The sequence below is a fragment of the Myxine glutinosa genome, chromosome 2, assembly GCF_964187855.1.
Source record: "Myxine glutinosa chromosome 2, kmMyxGlut1.1, whole genome shotgun sequence".
Lineage (NCBI taxonomy): Eukaryota > Metazoa > Chordata > Myxini > Myxiniformes > Myxinidae > Myxine > Myxine glutinosa.
Genome location: NC_136262.1, coordinates 126424732 through 126440554, shown reverse-complemented (window position 1 = coordinate 126440554; position 15823 = coordinate 126424732). Strand labels below are relative to the sequence as shown.

The following is a 15823-nucleotide window of genomic DNA, read 5'->3' as shown; positions in this document are numbered from 1 at the left end:
TGCTAACATAACAAACCAAACAATCTGCATGCTAACACAACACACCAAGTAAGCTGCATGTTAACATAACACACGAAGCAGACTGCATGCTACCATAACACACCAAGCAATCTGCATGCTAACATAACACACCAAGTAAGCTTCATGTTAACAAAACACACCAAGCAGACTGCATGCTAACATAACACACCAAGGAATCTGCATGCTAACATAACACACCAAGCAAGCTGCATGCTAACAAAACACACCAAACAATCTGCATGCTAACACAACACACCAAGTAAGCTGCATGTTAACATAACACACGAAGCAGACTGCATGCTAACATAACACACCAAGCAATCTGCATGCTAACATAACACACCAAGTAAGCTTCATGTTAGCAAAACACACCAAGCAGACTGCATGCTAACATAACACACCAAGCAATCTGCATGCTAACATAACACACCAAGCAAGCTGCATGCTAACAAAACACACCAAGCAGACTGCTTGCTAACATAACACACCAAACAATCTGCATGCTAACATAACACACCAAGTAAGCCGCATGCTAACATAACACACCAAGCAGACTGCATGCTAACATAACACACCAAGCAATCTGCATGCTAACATAACACACCAAGTGAGCTGCATGTTAACATAACACACCAAGCAAGCTGCATGCTGACATAACACACCAAGCAAGCTGCATGTTAACATAACACACCAAGAAGACTGCATGCTAACATAACACACCAAGCAAGCTGCATGCTAACACCAAGCAGACTGCATGCTAACATAACACACCAAGCAAGCTGCATGCTAACACCAAGCAGACTGCATGCTAACATAACACACCAAGCAAGCTGCATGTTAACATAACACACCAAGCAAGCTGCATGCTAACACCAAGCAGAATGCATGCTAACATAACACAACAAGCAAGCTGCATGCTAACATAACACATCAAGCAAGCCGCATGCTAACATAACACACCAAGCAAGCCGCATGCTAACATAACACACCAAGCAAGCCGCATGCTAACATAACACACCAAGCAAGCTGCATGCTAACATAACACACCAAGCAGACTGCCTGCTAACATAACACACCAAGCAATCTGCATGCTAACATAACACACCAAGCAAGCCGCATGCTAACATAACACACCAAGAAAGCTGCATGCTGACACAACACACCAAGCAATCTGCATGCTTACATAACACACCAAGGATGCCGCACGCTAACATAACACACCAAGCAAGCCGCATGCTAACATAACACACCAAGCAGACTGCTTGCTAACATAACACACCAAGCAATCTCCATGCTAACACACCACACCAAGCAAGCTGCATGTTAACATAACACACCAAGCAAGCTGCATGCTAACACCAAGCAGAATGCATGCTAACATAACACACCAAGCAAGCTGCATGCTAACATAACACACCAAGCAAGCCGCATGCTAACATAACACACCAAGCAAGCCGCATGCTAACATAACACACCAAGCAAGCCGCATGCTAACATAACACACCAAGCAAGCCGCATGCTGACATAACACACTAAGCAAGCTGCATATTCACATAACACACCAAGCAAGGTGCATGCTAACATAAACACACCAAGCATGCCGCATGCTAACATAACACACCAAGCAATCTGCATGCTAACATAACACACCAAGCAAGCTGCATGCTAACATAACACACCAAGGATGCCGCACGCTAACATAACACACCAAGCAAGACGCATGCTAACATAACACACCAAGCAGACTGCTTGCTAACATAACACACCAAGCAATCTCCATGCTAACACACCACACCAAGCAAGCTGCATGCTAACATAACACACCAAGCAAGCCGCATGCTAACATAACACACCAAGCAGACTGCATGCTAACATAACACACCAAGCAAGCTGCATGCTAACAAAACACACCAAGCAAGCTGCATGCTAACATAACACACCAAGCAACAACATACCAAGGAGACTGCATGCTAACATAACACACCAAACAAGCTGCATGTTAACATAACACACAAAGCAAGCTGCATGCTAACATAACACACCAAGCAAGCCATATGCTAACATAACATACCAAGCAAGCTGCATGCTAACATAACACATCAAGCAAGCTGCATGCTAACATAACACACCAAGCAAGCCGCATGCTAACATAACATACCAAGGAGACTGCATGCTAACATAACACACCAAGCAAGCCGCATGCTAACATAACACTCCAAGCAAGCTGCATGCTAACATAACACACCAGGCAAGCCGCATGCTAACATAACATACCAAGGAGACTGCATGCTAACATAACACACCAAGCAAGCTGCATGCTGACATAACACACCAAGCAAGCCGCATGCTAACATAACATACCAAGGAGACTGCATGCTAACATAACACACCAAACAAGCTGCGTGTTAACATAACACACCAAGCAAGCCACATGCTAACATAACACACCAAGCAGACTGCATGCTAACACAACACACCAAGCAGACTGCCTGCTAACATAACACAACAAGCAAGCTGCATGTTAACATAACACACCAAGCAAGCTGCATGTTAACATAACACACCAAGCAGACTGCATGCGAACACAACACACCAAGCAGACTGCATGCTAACATAACACACCAAGCAAGCTGCATGCCAACATAGCACACCAAGCAGACTGCATGTTAACATAACACACCAGGCAGACTGCATGTTAACATAACACACCAAGCAGACTGCATGTTAACATAACACACCAAACAAGCTGCATGCTAACATAACACACCAAACAAGCCGCATGCTGACACAACACACCATGCAGACTGCATGCTAACATAACACACCAAGCAGACTGCATGCTAACATAACACACCAAGCAAGCTGCATGCACACCATGCAGCTGCATGCATTCCATATTATATCACCTGCTTTATTTTACCGAGCTGCATTTAATGCGAGTATATCTTTTGAGAGAAACTAAACACACTAGAATGAGCCAATACACAGTCAACATCCAGGTTCAAGGTGCGATTTACCTACTGCGCATGCACAGCTGCTATCGTGATAATTAATTTCGATTAACCTCATCACAATAGCAAACAAGCCGCATGCTAACATAACACACCAAGCAAGCTGCATGCTAACATAACACACCAAGCAAGTCACATGCTAACATAACACACCAAGCAAGCCGCAAGCTAACATAACACACCAAGCAAGCTGCATGCTTACATAACACACCAAGCAAGCCGCATGCTAACCTAACACACCAAGCAAGCTGCATGTTAACATAACACACCAAGCAAGCCGCATGCTGACATAACACACCAAGCAAGCTGCATTTTAACATAACACACCAAGCAAGCTGCATGCTAACATAACACACCAAGCAAGCCGCATGCTAACATAACACACCAAGCAAGCCGCACGCTCACATAACACACCAAGCAAGCTGCATGTTAACATAACACACCAAGCAAGCCGCATGCTAACATAACACACCAAGCAAGCTGCATTTTAACATAACACACCAAGCAAGCCGCATGCTAACATAACACACCAAGCAAGCTGCATGCTAACATAACACACCAAGCAAGCTGCATGCTAACATAACACACCAAGCAAGCTGCATGCTAACATAACACACCAAGCAATCTGCATGCTAACATAACACACCAAGCAATCTGCATGCTAACATAACACACCAAGCAAGCCGCATGCTAACATAACACACCAAGCAAGCTGCATGCTAACACAACACATCAAGCAGACTGCATGCTAACATAACACACCAAGGAAGCTACATGCTAACATAACACACCAAGCAAGCGGCGGCCTAACATAACACACCAAGCAAGCCGCATGCTAACATAACACACCAAGCAATCTGCATGCTAACATAACACACCAAGTAATCTGCATGCTAACATAACACACCAGAACAAGCTGCATGCTAACATAACACACCAAGCAAGCCGCATGCTAACATAACACACCAGGCAATCTGCATGCTAACATAACACACCAAGCAAGCTGCATGCTAACATAACACACCAAGCAAGCTGCATGCTAACATAACACACCAAGCAAGCTGCATGCTAACATAACACACCAAGCAAGCTGCATGCTAACATAACACACCAAGCAAGCTGCATGTTAACATAACACACCAAGCAATCTGCATGCTAACATAACACACCAAGCAATCTGCATGCTAACATAACACACCAAGCAATCTGCATGCTAACATGACACACCAAGCAAGCTGCATGCTAACATAACACACCAAGCAAGCTGCATGTTAACATAACACACCAAGCAATCTGCATGCTAACATAACACACCAAGCAAGCTGCATGCTAACATAACACACCAAGCAAGCTGCATGCTAACATAACACACCAAGCAAGCTGCATGCTAACATAACACACCAAGCAAGCTGCATGTTAACATAACACACCAAGCAATCTGCATGCTAACATAACACACCAAGCAATCTGCATGCTAACATAACACACCAGAGCAAGCTGCATGCTAACATAACACACCAAGCAAGCTGCATGCTAACATAACACATCAAGCAAGCTGCATGATAACATAACACACCAAGCAATCTGCATGCTGACATAACACACCAAGCAATCTGCATGCTAACATAACACACCAAGCAAGCTGCATGCTAACATAACACACCAAGCAAGCTGCATGCTAACATAACACACCAAGCAATCTGCATGCTAACATAACACACCAAGCAATCTGCATGCTAACATAACACACCAAGCAAGCTGCATGCTAACATAACACACCAAGGAAGCTGCATGCTAACATAACACACCAAGGAATGTGCATGCTAACATAACACACCAAGGAAGCTGCATGCTAACATAACACACCAAGGAATGTGCATGCTAACATAACACACCAAGCAAGCCGCATGCTAACATAACACACCAAGCAGACTGCATGCTAACATAACACACCAAGCAAGCCACATGCTAACATAACACACCAAGCAGACTGCATGCTAACATAACACACCAAGCAATCTGCATGCTAACATAACACACCAAGCAGACTGCATGCTAACATAACACACCAAGCAAGCTGCATGCTAACATAACACACCAATCAATCCGCATGCTAACATAACACACCAAGCAGACTGCATGCTAACATAACACACCAAGCAATCTGCATGCTAACATAACACACCAAGCAATCTGCATGCTAACATAACACACCAAGCAATCTGCATGCTAACATAACACACCAAGCAATCTGCATGCTCACATAACACACCAAGCAAGCTGCATGCTAACATAACACACCAAGCAAGCTGCATGTTAACATAACACACCAAGCAAGCTGCATGCTAACATAACACACCAATCAATCTGCATGCTAACATAACACACGAAGCAATCTGCATGCTAACATAACACACCAAGCAGGCCGCATGCTAACATAACACACCAAGCAATCTGCATGCTAACATAACACACCAAGCAAGCCGCATGCTGACACAACATACCAAGGAGACTGCATGCTAACATAACACACCAAACAAGCTGCATACACACATAACACACCAAGCAAGCAAGCATTCCATATTATATCACCTGCTTTATTTTACCGAGCTGCATTTAATGCGAGTATATCTTTTGAGAGAAACTAAACACACTAGAATGAGCCAATACACAGTCAACATCCAGGTTCAAGGTGCGATTTACCTACTGCGCATGCACAGCTGCTATCGTGATAATTAATTTCGATTAACCTCATCACAATAGCAAATCGAAAGCACGATTATTGTCCTATCACGATTATCGCCCAGCACTAATATGCAATGAACATTGGGAGACACATGAAATATGTATCAATTTTTTGCATTTGTCCCCCGGTTCATGTTCATGGGGACTGCAAGGCTAACCCCCCCCGGCAGGGAAAATGGCCTTAAAATGCTTGTTGTTGTTGTTGTTGTTGTTGTTCATGTCCCATTGGATGGGGACTTGAGGTGACAGGGGTCAAAACGAGGAAACAGATTTAACTCAAAATTTGATACTTGGACATGCCTGGTGGAACTTTTTGCCATCTTTCTGCTTTACTTTTGGTGGGAAGCGTGAGGATTTGCGATGCTGTGCTATCGACTTCGCTCTCGTTCGACTTTCATGTGTTCCTGAACCGCTGGACAGAATGAGTTGGAAACTGGTGGTTGTACTCGCGGTGTGCCCAGGAAGGTTTTAGATGATAAAAAGATACATGGACTTAGTTGTCCATTTTTACTTACTGCTTTTACTTACTGTGTCTATTTTTACATAAAAAGATTTGTTGTCTATTTCACCTGGTGTATTAAAAAAAAAACTTAACATGTGAGTAAAGGGACTTCTGGGACATCCTGTAAAATGTAGAACATGGCAATAAACCCATTAGAGAGGACAGTCTTGAGAGGTTGAAAACAACACATTCAAAAATAAAACCAAAAAACTTTTCCTTGACATAACTATACAAAACGTAAACACATCTCCAGATGTCCCTGTTCCTTACTGTTGTTGTGCTTCCCTCACTCACCTCCTCGTGTCTTCCGCTCCCTTTATACGTTCCAGGTGTTCGCTGCTAACTATTGTATGGGTTAGACGTGGAACCATCATTCGCTGAGCTTGTGAAGGCAATCGATTTACTGGCAAGCAAGAAAGCACCTGGCAAGGATGAATTCCAGAAAAACTGCTTAAGTACGGAAAGTCCCAACAGCTACATTTCCGACATGACTTCCTCCTCCTCTATTGGAGGGAAGGATCTGTTCCACAAGGCATGCATGATGCAAACATCATCACGTTGTGCAAGAAGAAAGGCGATCGGGACTGCAACAATTACCATGGAATATCACTCCTCAGTGTTACCGGAAAGGTATTTTCCAGAATAATCCGAAAGAGACTCCAGCAACTCGCAAACCGAGTGTATCCTGAGGCACAATGTGGTTTACGAGCAGGCAGATCCACCGTGGACATGATCTTCTCGCTTTGTCAGCTTCAAGAGAAGTGTAGGGAACAGAACACACCACTCCACTCCACTCGCTTTCGTGGATCTCACAAAAGCTTTTGACACTGTTCACAGAATGGGTTTATACAAGGTGTTAGAACGGATTGGCTGTCCACCCAAGCTTCTCAGTCTCATCCATTCTTTTCATGACAACATGCACGGCACAATACAGTTTGATTGTTCCACTTCAGAAAGTTTTGAGATCAAAAGCGGAGTGAAGCAGGGCTACTTCCTGGCTCCTAATATGTTTGTTATTTTTTCTCGGTACTTCTGAGGTACCCCTTCCCTGCAGATATGGAAGGAATCTACCTTCACACCAGGACATATGGCAGCTGTATAACCTGTCAAGATCTAGGGCAAAGACAAAAGTGAGGTATGTCCTGATCAGAAAACTTCTCCATGCAGATGACGCTGCACTTGTCACCCACACAGAAGACCGGCTCCAGAAGCTAAGCTGGCATGATGCAAGTTTATAACTGGCATGATGTTCTCTCTCACCATTAGTGTCAAGAAAACTGTGGTGATGGGACAAGGTGTCACAACCCAGCTCCTGATTACACCAAACAATACTGCACTGGAAGAGGTCAGCAAATTCAGATATGTCGGGCCTATAGTGACTGACAACCTGTCTCTCAATGATGAACTGAACGTACGCATCGGGGAGGCAGCCACCACCTTTGATCGTCTAACAAAGATGGCGTGGAAGAACAGCAAGCTGACCTTCAGAACCAAGATGCTGATCTACAAGGCCTGCATTATTAGCACCCTACTTTATGGCTGTGAAAAATGGCCAACTTGTAGCTGCCAAGAACGGAGACTCAACAATTTTCATCTTTGCTGTCTACGATGCATCCTTGGCATCACGTGGAAGGACAGATGTACAAATGCAGAAGCCTTTTCCCAGGCAAATCTGCCAAGTGTCATTGCACTTATGAAGCAAAGATGACTTCAATGGCTTGGGCATGTATTCAGGATGGAAGATGGACGTATCCCAAAGGACACCCTATATGGGAAGATAGCTGGGGCCAAAAGACCAAAAGGGTGCCCGAAGCTGAGGTGTACGGACGTCTAAGTGGAATATGAAAGCCCTACACGTCAATTTTGACGCTTCGGAAAACGTAGCTAACTGCAGAGGCAAATGGCGATATCAATTATGGACTGGAATAAGCCATCATGATGACCAGTGGTTGGAATAGCTGCACAACAGACACTGTAGCCGCAAACAACATCATCCCCCAATGACAGGAGACGCCAACCTCACGAACTACTTCAGATGTAGCAGCTGTGGTACTCTGTCACTCCCAAATTGGCTTGTACAGTCACCAACGGAAGTGTAACACATGACTGACCTCACCAAGAAGTGCTGCATATCCACCATCTTACATAGATTATTATACTGTATGTACACTACATGGCCAAAAGTATGTGGGCACCCCTTATAATTAGTGGATTCGGCTGTTTCAGCCACACCCATTGCTGACAGGTATATATAATCACGCACAGCCATGCAATCTCCACAGGCAAACATTGGCAGTAGAATGGGCCGTACTGAAGAGTTCAGTGACATTCAACGTGGCACCATCATAGGATGCCACATTTCCAACAAGTCAGTTTGTCAAATTTCTGCCCTACTAGAGCTGCCCCAATCAACTGTGAGTGCTGTTATTGTGAAGTAGAAACGTCTCGGAGCAACAACAGCTCAGCCGCGAAGTGGTAGGCCACACAATCTCACAGAATGGGACCGCCGAGTGCTGAAGCGCGCCGCGCGTAAAAATCGTCTGTCCTCGGTTGCAACACTCACGACCGAGTTCCAAACTGCCTCTGGAAGCAAAGTCAGGACAACAACTGTTCGCTGGGAGCTTGATCAAAAGGCTTTCCATGGCCGAGCAGCGGCCCACAAGCCTAATGCGCAATGCCAAGCGTCGGCTGGAGGGGTGTAAAGCTCGCCGCCATTGGACTGTGGAGCAGTGGAAACGCTTTCTCTGGAGTGATGAATCACGCTTCACCATCCTGCAGTCCAACGGACGAATCTGGGTTTGGTGGATGCCAGGAGAACGCTACCTGCCCGAATGCATAGTGCCAACTGTAACGTTTGGTGGAGGAGGAATAATGGTCTTGGGCTGTTTTTCATGGTTTGGGCTAGGCCCCTTAGTTCCCGTGAAGGGAAATCTTAACGCTGCTACAGCATACAATGACATTCTAGACGATTGTGTGCTTCCAACTTTGTGGCAACAGTTTGGGGACGGCCCTTTCCTGTTTCAGCATGACAATGCCCCCGTGCACAAAGCGAGGTCCATACAGAAATGGTTTGTCGAGATTGGTGTGGAAGAATTTGACTGGCCTGCACAGAGCCCTGACCTCAACCCCATCGAAAACCTTTGGGATGAATTGGAACGCCGACTGCGAGCCAGGCCTAATCACCCAACATCAGTACCCGACCTCACTCATGCTCTTGTGGCTGAATGGAAGCAAATCCCCACAGCAATGTTCCGACATCTAGTGGAAAGCCTTCCCAGAAGAGTGGAGGCTGTTATAGCAGCAAAGGGGGGACCAACTCCATATCAATGCCCTTGATTTTGGAATGAGATGTTATACGAGCACATATGGGTGTGATGTTCGGGTGTCCACATACTTTTGGCCGTGTGTGTGTGTGTGTGTGTGTGTGTGTGTGTGTGTGCGTGTGTGTATGAGTGTGTGTGTGTGTGTGTGTGTGTGTGTGTGTGTGTGTGTTAGAACAGAGTCCTCCCAGGACCCAAAGTATCCACCTCCTCTTCGGTAAGGGATCACAGTTCATGGACCAAGCTGTTCAACTTTTTCAGTTTTGTTCCAAGGGCTCTTTTCAGAATCGTCACCGAACCCCCAGTTTGCCTCCAGTTGCAGTTCATTTGTGGTAATATTCCCAGGGATGTTTTTTTAAAATCTCAATAAAAATTGAGATTTGAGATTCTCAATTTTAATCCTTACAATAAAAAGAGCGTCTGTCGTTCCTCTACCTGGCATAAATCCAAACTGCATTTCGTTTAAAACACCCATTCTTCACTTTCTTCCTTATCCTCCTCTCCAACACCCATTCCAATACCTTCATTCCATGCCCCAATAACTTTATCGCTCGATACGAGCCACAGTCCAGAGGGTCACCTTTCCCCTCGTATAGAGGGACGAGGGTACTCAGTTCATCATCAGATGATGTACATCATCATCATCATCATCGGGGGACAAGGGTACATCAGAAGATGTGGGTTTCACTTTGTAAATAAAGGAGGAAAGTGTCTAATTTAATGCGTTTTAATTCCAGGCTATAAGGCAACAAAAGATGAAAATTTTGAAAGGGGATGTAGACTTTCTATAGGCACTGTAGTGTAGGTTCCTTATCAGGTTGGTGCTGTTCCATCACATCTCACTCTCTTGGTGCTGGTGCATGCAAAGGCTAGACGAATCAGTATATCATGAGTGGAGCTATAGGTACATGGCCTTCGTTCCTCTCTCATAACAGAAAAATTGGTCACCTCACAGTTCTTTATTTCCACTGCATTCATCCGTTAGCTCATTTATTTTGCATCCCCAAACCCAATCGCTCTCCTGCAATTCATTCCTCTGTTTACTTGTTTTTCCCGCCCACAGTCGACAAAAGGACTTTGTCCGAAACTCAATTGAGTACCACCCTACTTTGGGCTGATGCCCCAGCATCGCATGTCTCTTCTGGATTCTATGGAATCTAAAGCTCTCGCAATTATTTGAATCTCCTGTGATGAGGCTGAAGCTCAAGGTCTGTTCCTCTCGCATCACAGGCAGGCTGTTGGTCTCTTTATTTTTACCGTCTATTCCTCGATATTACTTCCTCTGTTTTCTCAATCCACCAACCGTCCTCCTCTAATCCAGGATGCACGAGTTCTTCAATTAAACCCTCTCCTGATTAGGCTTCCAAAGTTCAGGATGACTGCACACCTTAACTCTTCCATCCCTCGCTTCTCCCATCAAATGGATTCACCTTCCAGAGGCTGTTCTGTATCACTCTTTCCTCCATCTCTTGTCATCCCCAATTTGTCCCATGATCTTTATTACCCCCATTAACCTTTCCAAACCCAACCATCTTACTTGCTAGTTTCAATGTTTCCTCTCTTCCACCATCTATCCTCTTTTCCTGTTTGTTCATTCCCTTGATGCTTGTCCCATTGTAAGTTCTACTTTGCTCTTCCATGAGTCTCACTCCTGTAAAGAAAACGAGAATGGCACTCTTTGACGTCGACAGATAGACCTCTGGCCACATTTTTACATCATTATACATATTAGTACCAAGTGTGATTTAAATCCCTTCAGCTGTTCTCAAGTATCACATTTTTTACCTGACATGACCTTTTGATGCCAAAATCCGATTTGTTCATCTTTGCATTATAATATACGAGCTGAATGCACCCGGCGTTGCCCGGGAAATTGCAGCCTTTTAAATTGGAATGGTAAATTCGTGGGCATGAGTGGAATTCTCGGGATCAGCACGTCATCGCCTCGTGCACACCAAGTAAGAATCGTCGCTTCTATCACGTTATTCATCAGTTTTTTTTACTGCCAGCCTCGTTCCATTGCATAGTCTCGGGGCATCTAGATTTTGCAGCAGCATTATCGGTGCCCCTTCTTGCAATATCAAGTGGTGAGCAGGCATTCCTGGTGGTGCTAATGAGTTCAGGAATTCAGTTGGGTAGTGTACGGCCTCGTTTTGGTCCACAACACTGTCCATCGATTTGTAGGTTCTGCAATCTCCTGGAAGTGCTTGCAACACATTGTAATTGATTTGGTCCACAAAGTCGTTTTTGGGAGCCTGGTTCAGCTTTTACTCACGGCTGTAGAAGATTGAGTACTATAATTCAGCTCAGCTTTTAATTGCGAAATGGGCCCAGCCCGGCCGAGGCGGCCTCGACCTGCTTCACCACCTAGCCTACAACCTTCCCAGGGCCTGTCCCGACATTTTTTGTTTCAGAGGTTTCCTCCTATCTTTCACCGTTCAGGAGATTAACGCGTGCAGACAAACAAACAAAAACTTTCTTTTATATATATATATAATAATATAATAATAATATATATATAATAATAGCTGAATGCACCCGGCGTTGCCCGGGTTCTTTTTGAATGAATTTAATCTTCTGTACATACAGTCACATGAAAAAGTAAGTACACCCCATGTAAAGTTTTGACTTTTTGAACATATTTCAACATACAGCTATTTGATCTTCATTTCAACAATATTGATAGATAAACAACAACACAACAACATGCATTTTAAGGCCATTTTCCCTGCTAGAGCGGGGGTTAGCCTTGCGGTCCCCATGACAATCTTCTCCATTTTGCCCTATTTTCTGCATCTCTCCTTGTTAACCCCCTTGCCCGCATTTCTTCTTCCACCATCTTTAGCCAAGTCTTTCTCGGTCTTCCCCGTCCTCTACTTCCTTCTACATTAACTTCCATCACTCTTCTCAACCAGTCACTTTCATCCTTCCTCAATACATGACCAAACCATCTCAACCTGTTCCTCTTCACAGCATCAATCACAGGCAATATTCCCATCATCTTTCGCAATTCATCATTTGTCTTCCTCTCTCTCAACGATACTCCACACATCCATCGAACCATTCGCATTTCCACCCTTTCCAGCCTTCGTTGCTGCTCTACCTTCATTACCCATGTCTCGCTCCCATAAATCATAACACTTCTCACACATGCAGCATACACCTTTCCCTTCAGCTTCAGCGACACTCTCCTCCTCATCAGCACGCCACTCAGTTCCCGAAACTTCTTCCATGCACATCTCACTCGAGCAACCGTTGCCGAGTCTGATCCACCTTCTCCATTCAGCATGTCTCCGAGGTAGCAAAATGTTTTCACACCTTCCAGCTTCACGCCGTCTCCAAGATCCAACTCAACATTTCCTCCATCTGCAGCTCCCTCTGTGCACACCTTACATTTGAATGTAGCTGCCACACTGGTAAATGACCCTCTCAGACCACTACATTTTTGATGAACCCACTCAGCACACATTGTACATTGAATGGAGTTCACTCCGACACCCTTCCTGCACACAGCACACGGCCACTTCCCAGTTCTTTCCACCTCACCACTTGCCATCACCTTTGTCTTTCCGATATTCACCTTCAGACCTTTTGTCTCCATACATTCCTTCCACTTGTTCATCTTTTCCTTCAGTCCATCCATACTTACTTTTTCCACATGCAAAATTTGCATTGATGTTTATTTAAATTATACAATGGACTACAAAATGTAAATGTTTCATGATATTTGTTATATTTTATCACCTTTCTCTATCAATATTGTTGAAATGAAGATCAAATAGCTGTATGTTGAAATATGTTGAAAAAGTCAAAACTTTACATGGGGTGTACTACTGTACTTACTTTTTCACGTGACTGTAGGTCTGACGCGAGCCCAGTATCAGTTAGGGCTCAACGATTCCTTGTTCTTTCTTCAATCGGGCCCAACGAGAGATAATTTTGAAAGCATGTGTTGCAATCAGTCAGATATTCCTATTAAGTGCATAAGTTGTACTTCAAGAAGAAGAAGAAGAAGAGGAAGAAGAAGATTTATTGCGAAATGGGCCCAGCCCGGCTGAGGCGGCCTTGACCGGCCTCGCCACCTAGCCTATAACCTTCCCGGGGCCCGTCCCGACATTTTTTGTTTCAGAGGTTTCCTCCTATCTTTCACCGTTCAGGAGATTAGCTTGTTTGCAGACAAACACTTGTTTGCAGTTTGTTTGCAGACAAACAAACAAAAACTTTCTTTTATATATCTATATATATAAAACACAGTTTGTGTGTGTGTAATGTTACCGATAGACTCCTAAACGGAGAGGCTCACGTGCTTGATATTTGGCATAGACATGGCCATTGAGCCTGGGACGAACATTGCCTACCTCAAAATATTTGACGAGATCCATATTTTTTTATTCATATTTATGTCAGCGCATTTCAGCGAGGAACATTATACACGGAATCTCAGCCGGTGCCAGAGCAGCTCGCTGATTCGCTCAGAGCGATCACGTGATGTTCCATCCCCGCCGCCAAACCACTGAACTGAAAATATATAGAATGACCATTGCCATTCCCACCACATCGGTGGAGATGCAGCTACCGGGCGCCATCTTGGTTGGCACTCGATGCTGGGCGATGGTGATTTCCGTCACACGATTGCACGTAATTCAGAGCGAAAAGCGATTGCGTTTTTTCACCTTTTATGCGATCGTGTTTTGTGTCGATTTTTGTCGATTTTGTGCGATATGAATTAAATGTCTTTGAAACAGCTGTGAAACATCTTTCCACAACCCTCCCGTAACCGATTGGAGCAGTTTATTGCCGCACAAAATGGCATTTTAACAGTTGTCTGGCTTTTAAAATCTGGGACACGTTCAAAACAAACGAGATCCGCGAAGCGAGTTGGTCGAGTCGTGCTAACCAAGATGGCGACACGGCGGCTTCACTTTTCACGGAGTATGAGCGTTCTATATATTTTCAATTCAGTGCGCCCGACTCGCTCACGTACTTGATTTGTGGCATAGACATGGCCATTGGGCCTTCACGGTGTAATTTGTGCGAGGCTTTTGTCCGAGTGAGCTTGAGTCGAGAGGGTGAATGTACGGGTTGGGAATGTACGGGTCACCCTTCCCCCGCCCGGCAACGCCGGTACTGGAGGGCGTCACAGACTCGGTGTCTCCAAAATCCGCTTCATGCTGTTGTTGCGAAGATGCAGGACGATGTCGCGATTGTTGTGCTGCTCTCCTACCATGAGAACTGCAACGTCATTGTTGACTGGCCCTCCCCTTCCCCCTCCCCTCCCCCCTACCCCCTCCATTTTCCCCCTACCCCCTTCCACTCCCCTTCCCTTTCCCCCCTACCCCTTCCCCCCTCCCCCTCTCCTTCCCCCTCCCCTCCCCCCTCCCCTTCCCCCTCCCCTTCCCTCCCCCTCCTACCCCTCCCTTTCCTCCTACCCCTTCCTTTCCCCCCTACCCCTCCCCCCTCCCTTCCCCCTCCACCCTACCCTCTCCCCTTCCCTTCCCCCCTCCCCCTACCCTTCCCCCTCCACCCTACCCTCTCCCCTTCCCCCCCTCCCCCTACCCTTCCCCCTACCCTCTCCCCTTCCCCTCCCCCCTCTTCTCCCCCCCCCCCTCTCCTCCCCTCCCCCCCCATTCCCCTCCCTTTCCCCGCCCCTCCCCCGCCCAGCAATGCCGGGTACTTCTGCTAGTATATAATAATATAATAATAATATATATATATAATACTCGCTGAATGCACCCGGCGTTGCGCAGGTTCTTTTTGAATGAATTTAATCTTCTGTACATAGGTCTGACGCGAGCCCAGTATCAGTTAGGGCTCAACGATTCCTTGTTCTTTCTTCTGTCGGGCCCCACGAGAGAGAATTTTGAAAGCATGTGTTGCAATCAGTCAGATATTCCTATTAAGTGCATAAGTTGTACTTCAAGAAGATTGAACAAGAAGAAGAAGAAGAAGAAGATTTATTGCGAAATGGGCCCAGCCCGGCCGAGGTGGCCTTGACCGGCCTCGCCACCTAGCCTATAACCTTCCCGGGGCCCGTCCCGACATTTTTTGTTTCAGAGGTTTCCTCCTATCTTTCACGATTCAGGAGATTAGCACGTACAAGCAAACAAACAAACAAACAAACAAAAACTTTCTTTATATATATAATAATAGATAGAAGATAGATAAGAATAGAAGAATAGAAGATAGACTAGTGTGGTCACCCGTGGGAATCCCACGGGCATGGA

General features: G+C 45.3%; 1 protein-coding gene across 2 annotated transcripts in view; it reads right to left on the bottom strand.

The window, feature by feature from the left end:
* LOC137421287 (uncharacterized) overlaps nucleotides 1–15823 on the bottom strand; it is a 153159-nt gene that overhangs the window by 58160 nt on the left and 79176 nt on the right. The window lies entirely within an intron of this gene.